The 15,936-nt window shown below is 32.8% G+C and overlaps 1 long non-coding RNA gene across 1 annotated transcript in view; it reads right to left on the bottom strand.

The window, feature by feature from the left end:
- Positions 1 to 11,439, bottom strand: part of LOC119641700 — a 62,322-nt gene extending 50,883 nt beyond the window's left edge. Inside the window, exon 1 of the long non-coding RNA XR_005247875.1 lies at positions 11,265 to 11,439. This is a non-coding gene — a long non-coding RNA (uncharacterized LOC119641700). The remainder of the gene's footprint in view (positions 1 to 11,264) is intronic.
- Between the last annotated feature and the right edge of the window lie 4,497 nt (positions 11,440 to 15,936).

Consider the following 15,936-nt stretch of genomic DNA (forward strand, 5'->3'; position numbering starts at 1 on the left):
ACCGTTTTCCATATTATATGACCGTTGTGACGATAATCTTCATCACAGAAGCTTTTATTAAATTTTTTTATTATCAATACACACATATACACATTAATAAATGCATATATGTAAATATATTATATATAAAAAGATATGTAAAGAGAAATATATTGTTGACATTGAATAAAACAGTTTGGTTGATATTGTAATTTATTCGTTAAAAACAAAATAGAAAAAAAGAAAAAAATGAACAACAATACTTAGATACATATATACATAAGTATTGCATGACGTTCAAAAACACAAATGTTGTTCACTGCATTTATTTTTGTGTGTTTTTATTTATTTTCTATTATATCTCGATTTTAACACCATCACTTGTACTTTGATTTGTTGCAAATAATTATTTGAAAAAAAAAAAAAAAACACCAAAACGAAAAAATCAGAAAAATTTGTTAGTAAAGTTAATTGCTTTAATGCACAATATTTTACGTATAATAGAGCTGTCAGTGTCACACCTGTCGTTGTAATCTGTTCACCAGCGTAACATCGCAACATCGTAGAAATATTATCTAACGTGAGCATCTCTAGACACACACGCATTCGTTTACTTGGAAACAAGAGTATTTTTTTTTCCTTTTTTTTGTTCATAACATTTTCTTGTGTGTACCGAAAGAAAGAAATCTACTAAGGTTCTTAAATTCGTCGAATTGGACGTAACCAGTTAACGATGTCGACCTCTTTAGCGACATACTCGCTCGTATACTCATCAAATGTAGAGTATGTGTGATATGAAATTGTGTTATATTTGTGTTATATATTTGTGTAAGATTTTCTAAAATGCATTATTGTGGCAAATACACATTCATTACGATGAAATGTTACGAGAAAATCCGATAGGGGCGGATGGACAGATTATAACGTATATATTCGTCATACTCAGTTAATTGGTTGAAAAGCATTCAGTTCAACTATGACCTTCATTCCCGGAACCTCATATGAAAATGGCGATAATTTTCTTGAAAATCGCACTGTTTTATCGCTTCGAAATAAAATCGAGAATTTGCTTATATTAAGCGGTCGAAATAATTGAAAAAACAAAAAGAAATTTCAAAGATCGAATGAAACGAAAATTACTATCTTAACCTATGGCGAACAACAAGAATCGCTAAATAAATTAAAAGAGGAGTGTCATGCTAAAAGAAGAGAAAAGAAGTTATGTTCGACTACGACCTAATCTTTTGCTATCTACCTACAGTTTGTTTCTAGCATGAATGCACTATCAGAATAACAGATAATGAAAGCGTAAAGATTCCACTGCAATGCTAAACATGATTGTTGGCTCCGCTTAGGCTCATACGGATCCATATGATTTGTAGACAGCACCAGTCTTCAAACAAATGTTTGAAGATTTCATGACAATTCGATCAATAGTATATAAGGTGCAGTATGCCGGTGTTGGAGAAATGCTACTTTTTTGGCGGGCTTGGAGGTGTTTCGTCGGTTGCTATCTTGCTTGCTGGCGGCTGAGTGTTGACTTAACTTTTTCGTTGTTGTGATCAGCACATATCGCATGCAAAAATCTTTTTATAGAATCTTTCTGTGAGAATGTTATATTTCTTTAAGGCGGCTTATCGTTCGAGAATAGACTGTAACGACACTCATGGTTTGCTATGCAATCGAGCCCTTCCGTTTCCATTACACATTATTCTTATAGTACACTTACACTAAAGACGTGTAGTTTAATAGGTGGATAGGTGGCCCCAGCTTCTATCATTCAAGCTTGTCAATAATACATGCACTTACCGGATTATTCTACACGTGAGAGACATCAAGCAAGTCTCAAGGCATTTTTTTCTGGGCTATTTGTGGATCTTAACAACCATGTTCGCTAGTAAGACGAATATCGGCCGTTTTTTATGACTCTGGCTTCGGAATACTGAAGTGGATGCGAAATTATGATAACGAAAGCAAGAAAGTGACCAATCACAACGCCAGAGTACATCCCTAAGTCTCTTTTTACTTTTTATAACAGATACATAAAAAAAAATGTATAATAGTTTCTCCCTTTTCACATGTACAACACGAGGAAATTTCAAATATCTTCCTAACTTTATATAAAGCGGAAAGAATCTTGAGAAGATTTTCTCAGTAAAAATCTTTTGAACGTGTGTTGCTCTAGTGTCTCAATTTAAATGAAAAATACGATAAAATTTATAAAAAATTGTATAAATTAACTAACTAAAATCAAGTATCATTATCTTAACGATCATTGCAAATCATATGCTGTGCGCGTTAAGCATGAAAACTTAATTGTGTTTAATGTTATTCTAGGAATTTCCTTATCAATGGAAACCGTTTTTATAATTTGTTCATAATTACAAAAAGACTGGTTTCAGTTAATTAGATTTACATGATATTAAATTTTAATTATAGCTTACGGTGTGAATATCAGCGATTATAAGTAATTAATTTTTTAAACTAAATTTTTAACGCAAACTATGATACTAATGGCAAGCTGGCTGCCCATCTTCTTCCGCTTACAATTCGGTGAAGCTCTTTGAAGATCAATCACTTACTTAAATTGCGAGTAAATGTCCTATAGATCTAAAGACTATTGTTCATTTTAATTATTTATACAAGCGAGAAATGTTTATAGAATTCATTGCAGGGAACTAACTGAAACAGGCACTAACGCACGTAATGTACATATTTCTAGCAAGTATGAATTCAGCAAAGCAAGCCAACGGTTTTATGTGTTTACTTGAACTAACCTAACATTAGCATCCTAACTATTTGCTCACTGGGGCCAGGATTAGTGCAAGACATATCTGGCACTGAGTGACCCTTGTCTGGTGAACAGGACAGGCATGATGAGTCACCTTTGTTACTCAATGAAACTCTACTTAAACAGCATAAAAGCTGGCTACATAAGTCTGGTTACATTTCCAAACATATTACTGATCTGAAATACTGGAAAAACTTAATCACCAGTGTCAGTACCGTAATAGATGATAATATTGCACAGAAAAGAAACTTCATAGTTATCGACTTGACGTCTTATTTAGGCCGTTGTCTTGCTGCTGTTTGCCTCTTCCGCGCACATATCAATATACATAGAAAATTGCTTTAAAAAATATGTAAAGACGTGCGGAGTCGAACCCATTAGGTTAGCCTTAGTCTTCGCTTCGTCCAAAATTTTATCCAAAATTTTCTTAAACAGCCTCTCTTTCACTTCTTGTTAAGCATTTATTTTGAATACATCCTATGAAGAGAAAGGGAAAACCGATATAAAAACAAAAACAAAAAAACCAATCCAGCAAAAAGCAATTCTCTGTATCGCAGCAGAGTAATGTAAATGAAAACAGAAAATATATTGAAAAAAAAAAAGACTGAAAAACAAAAATAATAAAGAAAAAAAAAATGCGCAAAGTATGAGCAAAAATGATTTATTGCCAGCTATGATGGCTATGGTGATGAGGATGATGGTTGGCTGACTAGTTAAACGGTTGGTTTGCAGGTTCCATAATTTCAACTAAAGAGTAGTCTGGCTGCTATACTAAGTAGTTGTGCGCTCTGCCTGACATAGAGAAGCATGTAAACTGTAGACTTAACGCCGTTCTGCATGTGCATCTATGTTTATATGTTTATACATACAAGTAAATTATTTTTGCGCTAATTATTTATTATAAACAGTCGAACACAAAATTAATTTATTTACCCACAATTGCTACCCAATTGCTTTCACATCCGCGTTATATACAAATTGGGCTAAATGTTTAAGTTATTCACGTTTGTTCTTGCTCCCAGGCGTTACTATCAAGTATCATTTTAAATCATTCCTATTAAACCCAATTATAATCATATATCGTATTTTCGAACAAGGAAAAAATGACTCCACGTAGATTGTACAAAGGTTATCTATTTCTTAACTAGTTTTCATCTTTCAACAACTTTTTATTCTGTCCCTTTAACTATAATATCACCCATCACTCAGGTGTCTCAAGTGAGTAGAGAGAAAGTAGTGGGTAAGTTTTATGTCTTTACCGACTGAGCACTCACTATAGCTACGAGCAAAGTTGACTCTACCGCAATGTCCGTGTTCGTGGAGAAAAATGTCCATTTCTAAATGTGTATCATATTTTCGGACAAGTAATAAAAAAACAACAATTCTCAGGTGTTTTTCCTCCAAGGCTTTCTGTTCCATAAATACTGTAAGCATTTTAGTAAGTAAGAGTCTTGTAAATTTTCACTCCTAACCCGTGCATTTAAGCCTGAATCAGATCTGTAATTCAATTTTTTTAGGTTTTGCAAGTTCCGGTGGCAACCAATAAAAAAGTGGTGCGTTGACTACCAAACGAACAGACATGAATTCACAATCTTAGGTCTTAGATGCTGTTCCAAGAGCTGTTCGATCGTTTGCAAATTTAATATTCAGTTGAGTGGATCGGCATAACAGTTGTGATTGCAATGTACACAAGACTTTATTGACAGCTTAAGGGTCGTAGTTTCTTGTATATTTGAAGGCATTCTTGGGGTCAAACCTTGACTTTGCATTGCAAATGCAACCGCACTTCTTGGCGTTCACAAAATTTCGATCATGCATTACAGCAGCAGAAAAAATCCGCTTTATTCATTGTGTTATTGTGTATATGCTTATCATCCAAAGTTCAGTTTAATTGTCTTAACAAGTCGCAGCAGCCTCTTACGCTAGGAATGGAACCAGAGTTAAAGACGTGGAATTTTTTTTATTTGCAATCATTTTCTCCATTACTGTACAAGAAACAATATAAAATGATGTAAAGTTGAACAGCGTTGAACTGTTCAGTGATGAGGGGAAACTATCAATTATTCTACATATGGAATTTATTTATTTATTCTTTTCATTTGTCGTAAAGTGCGCTTTTTTTATATGCACTCGTATACAACCACATGGATCGTTTATTGTGTGGTGCTGCTAATATAAAATAAAGCAACAACTTGTTTAGTTCATCTGACCCATGTTTAAAAAAAATAAATAAATAAATAAATAAGAAAGAAAAAAGCAAAACCAAACATATACGCACATACGTGTATAAATATAAACAAATAGTAGTTTTTTCGTACTACTGCCGTTGCTGCTACTACTGCTGATACTTATAGAAGTTTGTGTTCTTGTTGCTAGCGATTGTTGTATTTAATGCAAGCAGAGATTTTGTAATCGTAATAGTACGGATGATTTCAAGCATCTTAATCAATTTGTTCTCTTTCTCTTATCGTCGCAACGTGGCTTCCACCACAAGAGACCGTAGCTTTATAGCTCCCTTAGTAGCATTCAGTGTCGGTTAAAGTTTAGCTTTAAAATTTTTGCATCCAATCTGACTTCAAGTTCGTTTTACCAATCGAATCAGGCGAATCAGAATTTGCCGCCACGCCCCATGCAGCCATAAATCTTCTTATAATTGAAAGTAACAGTTGTTCAACTCAATGTTTTAACCCCTCCCTTTTCGTCCAAATTTTGATAGGCTTGACTTTTGAGAAATTAAATTTAGCAATCATTACACATATTATTTAATATGAAAGGCATTTAATTCAACACTTTTCACTTGCCCAAGAACTTTCTTAAAATCATTAATCAATTTGCTGGAAAATTTTTGCTAGAAAAAATTATTCGATTAACAACCAATGCGCCCACAGTCTCATAAGAGAATTTCACGAGAGCGGCAAGCACAGCTAGGGCCCTGTCTTTTGCATCACTGCATCACTTAGATATATCAAATGATTCTTAGTTTTTTTACGCAGTTCCTCGATGTTTTTTGGTCAACACTTTTTGTTGAAGCAGTTGGACTTAAGTAAGACCAAAATTGTATCCAATATGAATTCACTTAAGAGCCTCTTTCATAAAATTATTTACTTTTCCGCATACGGCAAGAGAAGAAGGACAATAAATTCTTTTACATCACATAACATAGCCAACAGAAGCCAGCTATGAACGGCGTAAATATATGGAGCATGCAGTGACGAGTACAGAGCACTCAAGATTCGTCTTAATATAAATGTATATAGTTTGCACTTCTTAGTTTCCTTTTGCTTACAACATTCGTCAAGTCACATAAATAGATTCTCGTTATTGAGTAAATCATATCACTAAACGTATATATATACGTATTGAGATGTACGCATACATTGACAAGACACTAAAAGATTTATGTATGAATCAATTAAATGCGCTAATTAAATTGCAATTATAAGTACAATTTGATTAACATACATTATAGCTAATTAATTATGTTATTATCCAGTGAGACTACTATCGCACCGAATATACATTTATTGGTGTTTGGTTATTATACGTATTAGTTCTCGTATTATCGGCATTATTCTAATGACATATATATGCAAATTATTCTTGGCAGGTATTTACTATTGACAGGTTGTGTATCGTTTCTGTAAGTGAAAGAAAAGCTCATTTTTATGTATTATAATTACAAAAAAAAAGTATTGAGCTCTTACGAAATCATTATACATTCTTTCATTACGCAAATATGTTGGTAATATATCCATATTATTATCCATATATATGGGCAGTCCGTATTGCGACCTAAAAGACCTATTGTACCAGCTCATGTCTTTAGCTTTACAGTTTTACGATTCTTATCAATCCCGCCGCTTTCTTTCGTCCTGAGGATAGTATTTTATCAGACGTTATAAAGTGTTCGCTAAACGTTTCATCTCTGATTCTGCCGATGGTCTTGCATTGGTGCAAGGTAGAACGGGACATTTCGCTCGTCTCTTGGCAGAATCTGCATAAATCGATATCGGAGATACTATTTACGACCTGTGCAGAAGCCGCGTATATCCACACACCTTCGCTATTAAGAGTAGCTATTGGCTACGGGGCTCAATATTTTTTAGATTATTTAGTTTTGAAAATACATTTGAAAATTGAATTTTACGTAAAAGTAAAATTTATGCTAGAAAATCTAATGTGATACTATGCCGCTCGCCGTCTATTTAACTAACGCATAAAATACATAAAATTTATTATAAATCTTATACAAGATTTATCGATAATTATTTAAACATTATGCCAAGAAAATTATGTAAATATTCACAAAAAGAAATATAATACAGTCAAGAGAAAAAATTCTCGTGTGGATTTAAAAGATTTGCATTTTTTTCTTTTTTTCACTTTTCATATAAAAGACAACAAACTCAAACCTTATACCGTACGCTAAACAGTGAGAGGGAAAACATTTTTCTACATATTTTACAATTTTCGTTACAAATTCATTGAATCGGGTAGTTTAGAATGAACTAATAGTCTGCACTGCATTAAGGCTTACTACGGAGGCTATAACAGATCCTTTGCGATACCTAGGGAGAGACCTACAATATCCAAGGCAATTAATCTGAAGTGGAAGTGCTATATATCTTATCCTTCTTAGTGCACAACAGTTTATGGTTTTTAACGAAAACCTGCGAAGATTGTAACCCTTGCAGCAAAAATCAAGACATTTTGCCCCCTTTTAGCGGCCAAGCAAAAGCGGAGCGATGAACGATTCTATACCGTTGTGTTTAATCCATTCGAGACCAATTGATCACAGTTTGTGGGCAATGACAACGAACAACAGTTATCAGACATTCATGATTTGTTTTAGATTAAAGATTTCTGTAAAGTATAATAAGCAAAATTTGGCATCGGTTTTATTTAGCCCCTAAAATGGCAGATTTTTTTATTTCAGAAGCATCAAGAAGGCGAATTTAAGTTTATGTTAAACATTTGCTTTGAAGTCAGAAACGAAAAATAGAACGGATAGATGGGCAGACGGTCGGACTTAATAACTCTCACTAAGCCAAGTAGAATATTTTTGATCAGTTCCAAGTTCCAACATTGTTCTCGTAATGCTTCAATATTGCGAAGGTTTCGTTCGAAGGTTTTATTTATATAAAGTGAGAAATGAGTCCGAAAATAGAAGAGATTCGGCTACAAAAACAGTCAACCACACAAAATTTTAAATATCTACGCGTCATTAGGCTAGAGCTTGTAGTAGCCAAGCAAGGGCCTTCCGAAGGACAAGAAAAAGGTTGTCAAGCAGTCAATGGGACACGTTTTTTAATAGGAAACGATTTTGTCTTCCGTGGTCGTTTTAAGCTCCTTCGCATCCAATAGGTACTAACCACTCAAATAATTTTACCATTATCTGGTTTTATTTATGTTCGCATTTAAGAAATAAATTTCGAAAATTACGTAAATATATCTCTGCAGAACGAACGAATTCTAGAACAAAGTAAAACGCTACGCAACTGCAAAATCGTCTTGTTGCTCTCTCTTTCTTTTGCATCCAAGATGGCGGACAATTGATAAGGGCGGTGTTTTCGTGCAACCATTACTAAACAAAACATCACTGCCATAATTGCAAAACTTTGAATGGATTAGAAAAATGCAGGTTTTTAGAAAAGTAAAAAATTTTAAAAATACAAGAGAAGGAAATTCTTATGCATTTTAGGGCATTACTATACAGTAACTATGGAAAATTGTTCTTATATATGTATAATAAAGTCTGCATTTCTCTCTCATCGAGCGATGTGATTTAGGCAGTTATCTTCTTCCGTTTCTAATACTACAAAATTTCCATAAAATTTTTCGGAGTCTCGAACGATGTGAGACTCCTTGTAGACCTAGGGGTTTGTCTATATGATTCTGTGCCCAAAAAGAGAGATCAACATTTAATTCAAATTGTACGATTACATCAAATATCGGAAAAGGTTTTTTTTTTTTAAATCGGTAGCACTGTGGCAGCCATGTGTGCCAACAGTGTGTGTCATAAACGTGAATAGTGTTTGAACTGCGCTTGCTTCTGTACGACACAAAAGTATTTTTTCCGATTATTTGCAATACGTGCGTGAAGAGATGAGTCTTGACTACCAACCGGTCATAAAGCAGATTATTGAGCAAATACTGTGCAAAAACCCTGCCAAGACCGAAGAAAGCGCTCTAAAGTCGCTCAAAAATAAAGGTAATGTGAATAGTTTTCTTCCATTAGCTTGATGTTGTGCACTATGAATTACGTCCGGCGGGCCAAACTGTTAATAAGGAATATTATTGGATTTTGAGGATTACATTGAAGGCGACGAAGTAGATTCAGAATGATGAATAGATTTCAAAAGAAAAAAATTAAATTGGTCTTAGTTTTTGAACGAGGGGTATTTCAAAATAAATTTTCTCAAATAATTTCACACGTTCGCGAATATGGATGCTATAGCACTGAAATTTCAAACCATATTCTATTCATTTCATTTTACAATAATTTGTTGAAAAATTCGTAAATGTTGTAGCATTCATTGTATATTCAATATGACGTTCTGATTATGCCTCCCTCACAGAATATTTCTAATCCGATTTCAAATAACGTCATAGTTTCTCTCTTTTTACAGCTCACTGAAAGATGGATCAAGCATATTTCCCTGAATGTCTACGTTAATGCCACGGAAAAATCATAATTGTAAGAACTATACGCAATGGTAAGCACCTCTTATGCATTTTATTGAACATAACCGCAACTTTTACGCGAATTATGAACTAAATATAGATCAAAGTATGAAACTTTAGATCCATAGGCATATCCAAAAACTATAACAACGTCTTTTCAAACACTACCTTAGGATAATAACAGTTTTTTCAAAGGTATCCTACACCTCTAACATGATTGCTCTCAAAAGAGTCGCTCCTTCGTTGATCAGCAAAAAAACCAAACACCACAAGGCTATAGCCCCTGTTAAGTCTCTTTGAAAGAAAATATGCGAAAATTAATTATTGGATTGTCCAGAAAGTCATTTCTTGCTGAAAATGAAAGATTAAAGCGCTTCACGTAATCACGAGGTCTTAGCGACCTCATGAGTTGCTTTCCGACGGTTTGCTTCAGTTAACGCCTTTTGGTTTGTCGTTGATTTGTTTCAATTGACAATGAATTTGTCTGTGAGAAAATGCAATTACAGTCTTTTTAGAAAAAAAGAGACGAAATGACTTTTTGAACAACACACTTTTAGTTTCGTGGTAATTGTGGAAATTGTTTTTGATAGAAGTCGATTGAATATTTCTTCTTCAATGTGAAACACAAATTATGATCCCAACGTAGAAATTAAGAACTATGACGAACAGACGAAGTAAAGATTCCGTGCTAAGGTCGATAAAATTATTCGTTTTTAATTCTTAAGTTAAACAATGTCATAGCATATTGCGTATAGGAATTGTTTGTCCGCACTCTTCCATCTCGGACTTTTTTCGATTTGTTTTTTTAATTCTTTTTAAGTTTCGATTCTATTGTAATTTGATTCTATTGGATCGAAGGGTCATTAGAGGAAGTCGAAAGCGTATCCATTAGGAAACTCATTTTTTTTTTTTTTTTAGGAAGTTCGGAACATTTCTAGATTAAGCAAAACGTATGCCATAACAATGGAAATGCTGTTCTTCTCCCAGCGCTTACGTTCCGATTTTCAAGCGAAATAGATTCAATTAATCGAGACGAGAAATGAAATGAAGAATAGAGATTATGGAGCAGAATTTACTTTACTTCATTGATTCAGTGCTTGAAAGGAAACATTCAATCATTTCGCAGCGCAAACCTTGAACACTTTGCACCATTTCTGTGTGGTTTGGTTTACGAAAACGTAGAGTAAGCAATGACTTTTTGAAACCTTCTTGATACGTTAGCGAACAATACAATATTTAAGTAAACCCTCTTAGACTTCTCATTTAGTTAACTGCGTCGAGTTCTTTAGCGATTTACTCGTATATTCGTCAAACGCTGACTGTTAGGTCGAATTGATAAAATGACAAACATATTTTGCTAAAATACATTAATATGAGAAACACACAATCATAATGATAAAATATGATGCGGACGGATGGACGGATGACGACGCACACAGCTAACTAGTTACATATTAAAAGCGATTCCAAGACTAAATTACATAAATAGCTCTAGTAGAACAATAAATAGGTTTAAATCATTCAAAGAAAAAGAAAAACTTCACCGATTGCTTTACCGCGGGCGTTTCAATTAACTAATTCTCGCTACTGAAAATATTCTGACATCAAATTGCAATAAACCAGAACTATAGATAAACTACTTGTTATAGAGATCGGAAATTATTTAAAAACATTAAGCAGAACTCTGCCGTGTAACGAGAGCGAAAAGTGGACGATTACTCTACTGCGCTCTAACGGGTTGATCAATAAATTTGAGGCACTTTTTCATTATCGTTTTCTTTACTTTCGCGACTTGGAAGTGTAGCCTTACCTTAGGTTGGTGAATTGATTGATATTCAGCAGTAGATATATTCGTGGAGAATAATTTCTTTAACTAGCGTTGGAAAGTTTAAAATACTCTTCTTCGTTTAGAAGATATGATTTCGTGTTATTTATTTATTTATTTTTTTTGTTTTGTTTTAAATTAATATCACAATATTTTGAAGATTTTATTCAAAATTTACAAATAATTTAATTAAAATTTTTATTTGGTTGATTATTTTTTAATATTTACAGTTTTTGAAGGAATTTTATCTTCTTTTCTGTTTTATTTACACGATATTCTTATGGAATTCCGATAAATGTATTTATTTTTAAAATTTCGATAGAATTTTTTATAAATAGGAAATAAAATTGTAAAGATTTGCACGGTAATAATTTGATGAAGCTTAAGAATGATGAGAAACGTAGAATAAAGCACAACAACAATAAGATGCGAAAGCAAATATAAATTTCGATGTTGACGCGAAAATTTTCGTTTTCTACCCATAAACAATTTATTTCGAAAAAGAAAGAGAAAACAAAATAAAGGAACAAAAAAACTTTTAATGATAATTGAAACTTTTTTTTAATGTTATTATTGTAAGTTATCACTGCGCTCTTATGATAATAATAATAATAATAATGATGATGATGATGATGGTGGCAAAAGGTATTTGACGCTCGCTTGTCTTATTTCCTTTATTTTTGTTTGTTTGTGATTTCGCTTCTTTTTTTTTTATCACTTCGAAAAAGAAACAACAAAACCGCTGTGGGTCATTTAAAGTTTATCAGTGCGTATGCGGATTTGAGAAGACGACGAAGCAACAGCGACTTGAGTTGATACTTTGAACAAGACCGTGTATAGTTTTTGGGCAACATTGTTGTAGTTGCCTCAATAGAGCATCAAGTGTTGTTGTTATTGGTGACATTTTTCATGAATTATTTATTAATTTATTTATTTATGTTTTTTTTTTTTTTTTTTTTTTTTTTTTGGTCTGGCTTCACACAATTGAATTTAAAAAGAGTTCAAGGTTGGCTTTGATAAGAATTTAAAATTTAAATTTTACTTTTTAATAGAATTTTTATAAATCTATGACGATTGATGATTGTCTTTTCTTTTACACTTGGACAAAAGCTCAATTTGATATTTTGTTTATTTTTTTTTTTAATATATTCTTAACATATATTTAAAATTAATTTAGCAAATAAAATTAATTCTTTGGTTATGAAAAATTCAGTTTTCTTCGTATTTTCCAAAACATTTTCACATTTTTATTAAAAATTTTCCTTCGGTTTTTTTTTGTTTTTTGTTTAATTTATTCACTTTAGTTCGGAATTGTTTTTCATTTTGCAATGCAAACTTCTATTTATGTATTTTTTTAATTTCTTTTTTAACAACTAAGCTCCGAAGGAAGAAAGTGTTAAAAATTAAAGTTTAAAAATTATAAAACGAGATGTACAATTAAATATATATTTATTTTGCTTGAATTAATACAACCGGGAGGGGGACTTAAGCGTTTTGAAATACTACACGTCTATTAAACACGTTCATTCAAAAACAACTAAACAAACGCGCTAACAGTGAATTCACAACGAACCTCAATACTTGTAAACATTCCAATAAATCTATTTCGCATGTTGCTCCAGTCAGCACATACACTCTGGCAACATTTGTTGCTGGTTTACTGGGAAAATGATGAATTACTTAAGGAAATATGTGTAAACAAAATAATGAAAAAGAAACAAGAAATACCAAACACGTAGCGAAACGCACACATACAACCAATAATGTTTTCAATTCTAGTTGGAAATCATTTGTTTTGTTTACTTCGAAGCATTTCGGCAACACGTTGACTTCATACGCTATTGCAATGTTGTTTGTTCTCATGGAAATGTTGCAATGGAAATATATATATATATATATATATATATATATATATACGATTTAACTAACATAAAGCAGATATATTGAATTTATAGCAACATTTCAATTTTGTTTTTCTTTTCATTGTCTTTCTCGCTTTTTTGTATTTAATTGGCGGTGTTTATTGTTTGCCTCAAATACCCACATGTGTGTGCCACCTATGCTTACTTACTGGATATATTTTCTCGGTTTTCCAGTTTGCGTGAATGGTAAACAAAGCTTATTATTCCGTTTGAACATTTCAGCCAAACAGAATTGATTTGAAATCTGGCCTATGTATGGCTGGTATGAACATAATGATTAGTGTACGCATTTGAAATGAAATTTAGAAGGAACAGATCGACGTAAAAGTCGATAAAAGTTGAAATTTCCTGTTAGTAAAGAGAAATTTTGTTACACCAGTCAAGCCGCCATCAATTCAAGTAGATTTTATCAACCGTTGATATGTCGATAGACCTATGAAAACTATTTCCATTTTACTCTCCGCCCATTGAAATCAAATTGCGAGTCTTCATCAGGTTGGATAAACCTAGGAATGAGGTTCAATGTCCGAGATCCTTTTATACACTTTGATCGATTGTTAGATGTTTTTAAGTTATCTCACTTTTGGCGCCGACTTTTTTTTTGTAATAACACTAACCACACATATTCCATATTCCCTATTCGTGTAACACGGTGACGTTGGGAAAAACGTGAGACAAAGTAACAGTAGCTACAACCTAGTGGATGTTACGCCTTCACCGACTAAACACTCGGTATCGCTACGATCAAAGCAGACTCTACCGCGCTTGAGATTTGAAACCGCGAACACTAATTTCTAACACTAATGCACGTTTCTGTCAACGAACGGACGATCAGAAACATTAAATCAATTCAAAATTCTATGCAAAGGAGTAGTGGGATTAATAGCATCGGTAATACCATATGTGATTTTTTTTTTTTTTTTTGATAGGAAATCAGTCAAAATACGTATATAAAGATCAAAGTTCTTAAGTTGAATTCTAACGACTTGATGAAAAGAAAGTTTAAAACGCATATGCACATTCTATCATCCATCGAAGCGAACGGACTCTTCATCCGTTAAAACGCAGCTTACGAAAGGGTTACGCTTTTAAAGAAAAAAGAAAAAGTACTCAAGCGTTTTCTAGAGGAAACTTTCTTCTGTGTCTTCTACAAGAAATGTAAAACATGTATACGCCTACAGTTGGCCTAACCTTCCCTCTACCATTGTTATCTAATAGACGTCACTATAAGTTGGTAAAATTCAACAGCAAATAATGTAAAGAATCGTTAGTAATAATAATAAAAGGATAGCGTGTATCTGAAATTCGTTTCTGTTTAAATGAAATTTTTCGCTTTTGTTTTTTTGGTGACTTGAAAAGAATTTAAGAAGAAAACAACTTTAGTTTAGTATGTAGCACGTGTTTTTATTCATTCATATGTATATGTATAATTCTGTGCATTTTATGCTTCAAATTTTATATACATACTTATGTATATATATATATATATATATATATGTGCTAATATCGCATGCGTGTAAGTATGTTTGAATGAATTTACTTTGTTTGTATAATGAAAAGTGATAATGGAGGGATTCTTTTGGCCCTTGTGACACTTTCGCTTGTAACAATTCTTTTTTTTTTTTTTTTTTTTAGTTTGGAAAAAGTCTTTTCTTGTATTTGTTGATTAAAAGGTTCATTTGTAACGGTATGATTGACTTCTAAGAAAGGTAAAGCTTTTTATATATATGGAGTTTAAGTAGAAGTTTTGACTCTTGTTTCAAACATCTTCTCTTACTGTCTTTATCTAAATTATGTATTAAGTTAAGCAGAAATCTTGAGTTCATGACCACAAATGATTTATAGAGTGGTTAGAAAAGATGGTAGATCTTACTTTGCCTTGGTAAAGCTTATCGCACTATAGGACTTTCAATGAATTAAAACATTCTTTGCACAAAAAAAAAAAACTCAAAAACATGAACCCGTAATTAACATACCTGCGATGAATTCCTATAATATTTTGTGAAAACAAACTTAGTAGAAACGATTACATATATATGGCTTGCCTCACACAGAGGCTATTCTAGTTTTAAGGAAATCCGTTCAAAATGCTATGCACGCATCAAGTATCAAAGTCGCGAACGAACTGATAAACTAATCACCCAAAATGTCTTATCATGAATTTGACGCTTTCTTAAGCATCAAGCTAGAGTCCATTTAATCTTTACGGAAAATTTAGTTGCCCAAGATATGTAAAACCTGTGGATCCCATAAAGCTTTCATAGGGCTATTCACGTTTTCGGGTTTTAAACCGAATTATTGATATATGCTTCATCCGTCCGTCTGTCCATCACCAGAATCAGTTCCAATGCACTTCTTCCTTTATTCTGCTTTAGGCAGACGCGTTGAGCCTTCAAACCGAGCTAAGTAAATGCTTCATCCGCTACGCTTCAAAGCTACTTAGCTGTATACTTCGTCCGTCAGTTTGTCCGTTATATTTTGAAATTTCACAAAGATCAGCAATTAAGATATAAAGCCAAACCTTCAGATACATGTTCTTGATCTTTTTAAAGATCAACTTTAAAAATTGCCAGTAATATCGCAACACTTGCCTTAAAAAGAAAAAACAAGACATGAAAAGAAAGAAGCAAAGATATTAGGGGGTTTGCATAGAATAATAAATGTGAAAGAAATTGCCGTCGGCTTATTGACTGACATACAGCCCAGGGTAGATTGAAGATGATTTACATCAAAGG

This window comes from Glossina fuscipes, unplaced genomic scaffold (assembly GCF_014805625.2).
Source record: "Glossina fuscipes isolate IAEA_lab_2018 unplaced genomic scaffold, Yale_Gfus_2 174, whole genome shotgun sequence".
NCBI classification, from domain to species: Eukaryota; Metazoa; Arthropoda; class Insecta; order Diptera; family Glossinidae; genus Glossina; species Glossina fuscipes.